The sequence below is a fragment of the Mus caroli genome, unplaced genomic scaffold, assembly GCF_978045245.1.
Source record: "Mus caroli unplaced genomic scaffold, Mus_caroli_1 scaffold_2, whole genome shotgun sequence".
Taxonomy (NCBI): Eukaryota; Metazoa; Chordata; class Mammalia; order Rodentia; family Muridae; genus Mus; species Mus caroli.
Window position 1 is genome coordinate 92,237,944 of NW_028227257.1, and position 8,462 is coordinate 92,246,405.

The following is an 8,462-nucleotide window of genomic DNA, read 5'->3' on the forward strand; positions in this document are numbered from 1 at the left end:
TACAAATACAATACCTGATTGTTGGTAGGAAATATAAACCAGAAATAAAAAGAAAAAAAAATGGCTGAATCTTCATCAAATAGAGCTGGTCAAACTGGATATCTGGCTATAGAGGAATGCAAATAGATCCATATTTATTACTTAGCATAAAAATCTTGAAAAAGTTGATTAAAGTACTTAACATTAAACCAGAATCATTAAAATTGATAGAAGTAAAATTATGGAATAGCTTTGAATACAGTGGCACAGAAATCATTTTAGGAAAAGAATACTGATAAGGTAGGCACTAAGATAATTAATAAATGTTACCTCATAAAATTGAAAAGGGTCTACAAGGCAAAAGACACCACAGAATCCTTCAGAAGAGTAAAATATTTTGACCCACTTCACAACTGTTAGAGGTGTAATAGCAAAATATGGAAACAACACAAGAAACTAGATAAGAAAATCTAAATAATCCATTTAAAATATGAAGTACACATCTAAATGGGAAATTGTCCACTGAGGAAACTTGAGTAGCTTAGAAACTCCAAAATAAATGTTCAACATCCTTATCTATTAGGTAAATGCAAGTTAAAATGACTTTGATATTTTATCTTACTACCATCAGAATGGGCAGAATTAATAACATGAATGACCACCCATGTACACTAGAATTTGGAGCAAGAGAAATATCTCTCCACTGCTGGCGGTAATGTGAGCATGTACAACCACTATTGATTTCAATAGAGCAGTTCCTCAGCACATTGAGAAAACATCTCCCTAAAAACCTAGCTATACCACATTTGGACATATATTCAAAGGAAGCTTCTTATTACATGGACATTTGTTCACCTCGAATGAGCTTACATTATAAAATGTGTTTTGATATAGATGTGGTATTAATGTTGATATCTTGTGGTCTCTTACAAAACTCGAACAGAATCTTCATGTTCAACTTCTTTCCATAAATTATTCTCTTATCAATTCACAGAGATAGAGATTACAATAACATCAAAACTCTAATAATATTTCAGACTGAAATAATATTCATTTTATTAAAAGTTCATCCATATATTTTAGGTAAAATGATTTCATTTTTGTTTGCATGATTGATTAATATAATACTGCTCAGGAAAATGTTTATTTATAATTTATATATTAAAAATTTATTTAAGTTATATATTAAAAATAAGATGTTTTGCATCAGGCCCGCTGAACAAGAGACCCCCAGGTCATATCTCTTAATACCCTTTCTCCTGCTTCTCCTCAGATGCATGCTAAACTGTCCTAAGACACCTTCAGGATGTACCCAGGAACTCGCATTTTCTGGTTCCTGCTCTGCTGGCCTCCATCAAACGTGCGGAACCATGATCATCCAGGCCTGCTCTACAAAGAATGAACATTTCAAGAATGCCCATGGGAGTTCTGCTAAATGGGGTATATTCAGATTAAGCCTGCCTTTCTGGATACCTGCTATGTTAAGAACATTCAGAAACAACCAGATTACTCAAGATCAGCAGAAGAACAATAAACAACAAGAAACAGGGCAAACCAGCACCTTCAGAGCAAAGCTACCCCACTATAGCAAGCCTTGGATATCCTAACACAACCAAAAATGATAGATCCCTGAGGAACTGAATAAACCCCACAAAGAAATAAAGGGAACTATATCAAACAAGAAGAGCCCTTTAAAGAAGAGATTAATAAATCCCTTAAAGAAATGCAGGAAAATAAAATTAAACAGGGGGAGGAAATCGATAAACCTGTTGATCCTGAAAATTGAAGTAGAAGCAATAAATTAAACACAATCTGAGGGAATTGTGGGTATGGGAAACCTTGCAAAGAGAACAGGAACAACAAATGCAAGCATCACCAAAAAGAAGAAAGAATTTTAGTAATAGAATATACAATGGAAAAAATTATACATAGCCAATACTATGTTAAATTTAAATTATTCCTGACACAAAAATCCAGGGTACTATGGTATACTATGAAAATACCTAACATAAGAATAATAGGGATAGAAGAAGGGAAAGAGTCCAGGCTGCAAGCACCGGAAAATTCTTTCAACAAAATTATAGAAGAAAATTTCCCCCAACTTAAAGAAAGAGATGCCTATAAACATATAAGAACCTGACAGAATACCAATTAGATTGGACCAGAAAAGAAAATCCTGCTGCTACATAATAATCAAAACATAAAATATATAATACAAAGAAAGAATATTAAAAGATGCAAGGGGAAAATACCCGTCAACATATAAAGGCAGACTTATCAGAATTATACCGAATTCCTCAACAGAGATTCTAACAATTAGAAGAGCTTGAAAAGATGTCTTGCAGCCTCAAAGAATCCACAGATACCAACCTAGACTACTATACCCAGCAAAGGTCTCAATCACCATAGGTGGAGAAAATAAGATATTCCAAGAGGAAACCAAATTTTAACAATATTTATTCACAAATGCAGCCCTACAGAAAATACTTGAAAACAAAACAAAACAACACCAACCTAACATAAACAGCCAAAAACAACCCTCCAAATCAAGGAAGTTAAATTCACATAATAAAACACAGAAAATACTAATTCCATACAAGTAGGAGAAAAAAGGGAAGCACATAAATACACACACACACCACCACCACCACCACCACCACCACCACCAAAATAACAGGTATTGGCAATCATTGATCTTTAATATCTATATCAAAATCACTGCACTCAGTTCCCTAAGAAAAAAAGACGCAGGGTAACAGAATGGATGTAAAATCAAGATCCATCATTCTGTTGCATAGAAAAAAATATAACACAATAACAAAGGTAGACATTACATCAGAGTAAAGGGCTAAAAAAAAGTCTTCTTGGCAAACTAACCAAAGAAGCAAGGTAGAGTAGACATTCTAATTTCTAATAAATTAGATTTGCAAACAAAATTATTTGAAGTACAAGTGTTTTAAGAGGTTTCTACAGCAAACACAAACAATATTGTTTATATCTATCTACAAATCACAAATATCCATCAAATTATTAGTTTATGGTCAGATTTAACAATGAGATAATGGGGGAAGAAAGTTGGCTCTGTGTTAGTTGCAAATCCTACAGTTTCAAAAGACACAACAGAAATCTTAGGTAAGAAATCAGGAACCATAGATGCGAGCATCAGCAACAGAATGCAAGAGATAGAAGAAAGAATCTCAAGTGCGGAAGATTCCATAGAAAACATGGACACAACAATCAACGAAATTTAAAATGCAAAAAGATCCTAACTCAAAGCATCCAGGAAATCCAGGGCACAATGAGAAGACCAAACCTAAGGATAATAGGTATAGATGAGAATGATGATTTTCAACTTAAAGGAACAGTAAATATCTTCAACAAAATTATAGAAGAAAACTTCCCTAACTAAAGAAAGAGATGCCCATGAACAAACAAGAAGCCTACAGAACTCCAAATAGACTGGACCAGAAAAGAAATTCCTCCAAACACATAATAGTCAGAACAACAAATGCAGTAAATAAAGATAAATATTAAAAGCAGTAAGGGAAAAATGGTCAATTAACATATAAAGGCAGGTCTATTTGAATCACAACAGATTCCTCATCAGAGACTTCATAGTCTTTCATAAGCCAGAAGATCCTGGACAGATGTTATACAGACCCTAAAAGAACAAAAATGCCAGCCAAGGCTACAATACCCAGGAAACCTCTTGATTACCATAGATGGAGAAACAAAAGTATTCCATGACAAAACCAAATTCACACAATATCTTTCCACAAATCTAGCCCTTCAAAGGATTATAAAGGGATAACTCCAACACAAGGACAGAAACTATGCCCTAGAAAAAGCAAGAAAGTAATCCTTCAACGAACCTAAAAGAAGACAGCCTCAAGAACAGAATTCCAACTTTAACAACAAAAATAACAGGAAGCAATAATTACTTTTCCTTAATATCTCTTAACATCAATGAACTCAGTTCCTCAATAAAAAGACATAGACTAACACACTGGCTACATAAACAGGACCCAACATTTTGCTACATATAGGAAACAAACCTCAGGGACAAAGACAGATACTACCTCTGAGTAAAAGGGTGGAAAACAATTTTCCAAGCAAATGGTCCAAGAAACAAGCCAGAGTAACCATTCTATTATGGAATAAAATCGGCTTCCAACCCAAAGTTATCAAAAAAGACAAGGAGGGGCACTTTATACTCATCAAATGTAGAATTTTCCAAAATGAACTCTCAATTCTGAATATCTATGCTCCAAATCCAAGGGCATCCATATTCATTAAAGATACTATGGTAAGGCTCAAAGAACACATTGCACCACACACAATAATATTGGGAGATTTCAACACCCTACTCTCATCAATGGACAGATCCTGGACACAGAAGCTAAACAGAGACACAGTGAGACTAACAGAAGTTATAAAACAAATGGATTTAAGAGATATCTACAGAACACTTTTTCTTGAACAAAAGGATGCACCTTCTTCTCATAGCTCTGAGTGCCTCCAAAAAGAAACTAGAGAGAGCACACACTAGCAGCTTGACAGCACAACTAAAAATTCTAGAACAAAAGAAAGCAAATACACCCAAGATGACTATATGGAAGGAACAAATCAAATTCACAGCTGAAATCAACTAAGTGGAAACAAAAAGAACTAGTCAAAGAATCAACCAAACCAGGAGCTGGTTCTTTGAGAAAATCAACAAGATAGATAAACCCTTAGCCAGACTAACTAAAGGGCACAGGAGCAGTATCTTAATTAACAAAATCCGAGATGAAAAGGGAGACATAACAACAGAACCTGAGGAAATCCAAAACATCATCAGATCCTAGTACAAAAGGCTATGCTAAACAAAACTGGAAAACCAGGAGGAAAAGGACAATTTTATAGACAGATATCAGGTACCACAGTTAAATCAGGATCAGATTAATGATCTAAACAATCCCAAAACCCCTAAAGAAAGAGGAGTCATTAATAGTCTCCCTGTTGCGGCCCGCCCGCGGTCCACAACACGAACGGTTCAACTGAAAATGGCAGTTCAGGCTGAAAGAGAGGTAACTAGACGGGGCGGAAGAAAAGAATGAAGCCAGGACAACAAGTTCTGATCAAGGCTCAATTTAATATTTCCAGACACCCAGTTTATAAAGGAAGGGGGAGGGAACCCAATTTCCCGCCAAGTAACTCGGGGTCCAGTAGCAGGATGAACACGTGTGTGCCTCCAGACGGCAAAGGCAGGTTCCAGCAGTAGGTAGGCGTGGCAGGACGAATGAGCCGGTAGCTCCACCCTTGAGCAGGCAGGTTCCAGGCTGGGGGAAGGGAGGCCACATTTCCCCCCATTAGATAACAAAACAAAAATAAAAAGGGGGTGGCCTGTGGCAGAAAAATTATCTATGTTCAATAATTCTGCCTGAGTTCCTAGGGCTAAAGAAAAAACTTATTTCCGTGGGATTCCCTAACTTTTCTAATGGTAAACTGTATCTGGCTAAGACTGTCTTTAAGGCACTGACTGAATAGCAGCGCTGGGCTGTAGGCTCTGACTTTATAATGCTAATTAGTGCTGAATAGGTAGCTACCTGTTTACATTTTAAGTAGGGCGTTGGAACCCTGGCTGAGTTTAACTAAACAATTTTAGAATAACACTGAGCTGAAAATTATCCACAATTTTGGGTGAAAGGCAGGGGGACAGGGAGAAGGGGTTAAGACTGGCTGGCTCCTAGTACAAGGCCAATTGGCTTTTTTATTTTTTGGGTGGGAGGCAGTGAAGGGCCTGCTCTTACAACAGCAAGGTCTCCAATCTCTCCCCCCCCCCTATTAATTAAGTTTAAATAGGCAATGCTTAACAGAGGTGATCAAATGATTTTCTCATCCGTAGATGAGTGGGCCTTTAACCTTGACTTGGGTGGACATTGGCCTGATTCCTCCCGTGAGCATTGTAACAACTCACATCTGTGGCTCTTGGTATCTTTTGGGGAGGGGAGGCAGAGCCTTAAGTATTTTTGGTTTTTAGCTGGAGTCAGATACCAACCTCCTTCAAATCAGGTGTATCGCACAGGGAACTCAGAAACGGTCAAACTGGACCTTCCCTCCGCAGTAATCTCCTGCGCCAAGCGGTACCCATACCGTATTCATATGATTATGAATCAGTAGTGCAATTCTGAGTTATTGCGAGGTCTCTATATGAGACTTGTCAACCTCAGATTTAGCAAGGCCTAGACAAGAATTATGTCAGTATTAACACCATTAATTTTTGGTTAAAATAGGAGCTGAAAGTCTTTCCTCTTCATCCCTGTTATTCCCAGTAGCCTGAGGAACTAAGGACACCTTGCAGTAACAGCAAGGGTGAAAAGCCAGAGGCCAGCTAAGGGACTAAGCCTATATCTATCAAAATAAGAACTAATCTTTGTAAATATATATGAAAATTTTTACTTCCCTAGCTCTCCTGTTAAATCTAAATCTTCTCTTAGACTGAAAAGCCACATGCTGGGATGTCCCTGGAAGGGAGATTAGCAATACCACCTGTTTGCTCGTAGGGGCGGAGAACCAGAGAATGTAGATTGACCTGCTTGAGAGAAGGAAGAATTCTAAACAATGAGAGTGTAGCAATGTAAATTTTCTGTTCGGAGAAGTCAAGGTACTTTATTTAGATGCAAATTGTAAAGCTAAAGCTAGTCTCCGGCCTCCTGTAGGGGATTTGGCTCAGAGGAAAACAATTTTTTCTGAGAGCTTCCACTCCCAGCACAAGAGGAATTTTAGTCTTTAGAATGATACTTACGAGGAGAGACAGAATCTGTGTTTACCTGACGAATTAATCTCTCTGGTAGCCACCGTGCTTCATCTTCATCTCATGAAAAAACACAAACCGAGCCTCTTCCCCAGATTAGAACTGGATCTGGACCCTTTCATTTATTAGTCAGGGCGTCCTTCCATTTTACCAATGCATAAGAATTAGAAGTAACTGGATGCCAGTGGTGTTCCGCTGCAGACTGACCTTTAATGTCAGTTTGCAAAAAGTTTAGGACAAATAAGGTAAAGGCAAGATGAGCCTTTGGTGACCTTGGGGGAAACGCTCTGAATTAACTTTGCTAGGTAATTTAGAATATAGGAATCTCTAATAATTGAACTGAATATTAGACCAGTCTAAGATTGAGTTAGAATGGCTGGTCACACTGAAGAAGAGTGAAAAATCATTATGACTCTATAAATGACTAATTTTACTAAGTCTGAATATACAGTCTCTGATGTACTATTGCCATAAAGTTAAAAGGCTAGAAGCTAGTCTAAACTGGAAAAATGACAAGCAAGGATGGATCTAAAACATGAATTTAATCTTTTAGTCCTTTTAATCAGGACACTGAGTTAACTTACCTGTCAGCTCAGCACACGAATTACCAATATGCTTCTGTAGAGTTCTGTGGAGAGAACCTGTTTTTCCCTTTCCTAATAAGGTAGCTGTTTTAGGATCAATTTATAAGCCAATAAGTAGATCCTTTTAAGATACTAAAAAGCATTTATTAAATTTGACATTTTAATCTCAAATTTTGAAAATAAAGGTATGTTTTAAATAGTGTGCATGGAAATGCACTAAATAGTATATATGGGGATACAATTTCTCTCTTTTGTCTTTTAAGAGGTTAAAGTTTAAAATTTTACAATATCTAACCTTTTGAATTAATAACTTTTTGGACAAAACATTTTAAATATTTGGCTGTAAAGGGGCAGTGACTGATTGCACTTTCAATCATTTTTCTTAAGGAACGGTTGTAACTAGAAGGCTAGAAAAGTTATTAAGAGTCACACGTGCATAATTTATTTATTTATTAACTAGAAATATGTATAAGCAATTGTAAATTTGAGAATTAATAGTATCTGAGGGACGAACAATTTTAAGTAATTATGAGCTCAGAGATATAGCATTGACTATTAATATATAAATTAAGGTTTGATTGTTCAGCATTTTAAAACACCATCTACAGCACACAACCAGGTTATTTGTGCTGGAATAGGGGCGACTGTGTGTCTTAAGACTCCGCCCCACAGCAGCTAGTTGGGCCCACGTGGGCCAAACGATCGGCTGGGAGGATGAGAAAAATGACTTTACAATAATGTTTTTTCTGGCCAAAGAATTGTCTTGGGCACAACTAATTTTTAATTACCAATTAACAACAATTATAAAAGCTTTTTTTTTTTTGTAAAACCTTTTGTAGTAAACTAAAACACTAAGTAATAAAAGGATACTGTCTCTGAATCTTTTGGGTGAGAGCAAGGATTTAAGGTAAACTTCCCTTGAGAAGCATTAGTTAATAAAGTACTTTTCACTTAGGAAACAATATATACTGAAAGATTAAAACTTTTGGCTTCTTGTAAAGAAGCAGAAACAATAAACATTTTTCTTACATAATGTAAAGCTATATTAGCCATACGTAGAGGCAAAATTTTCTAGTGATTACCAGTTTACTAGAAGCAAAAAT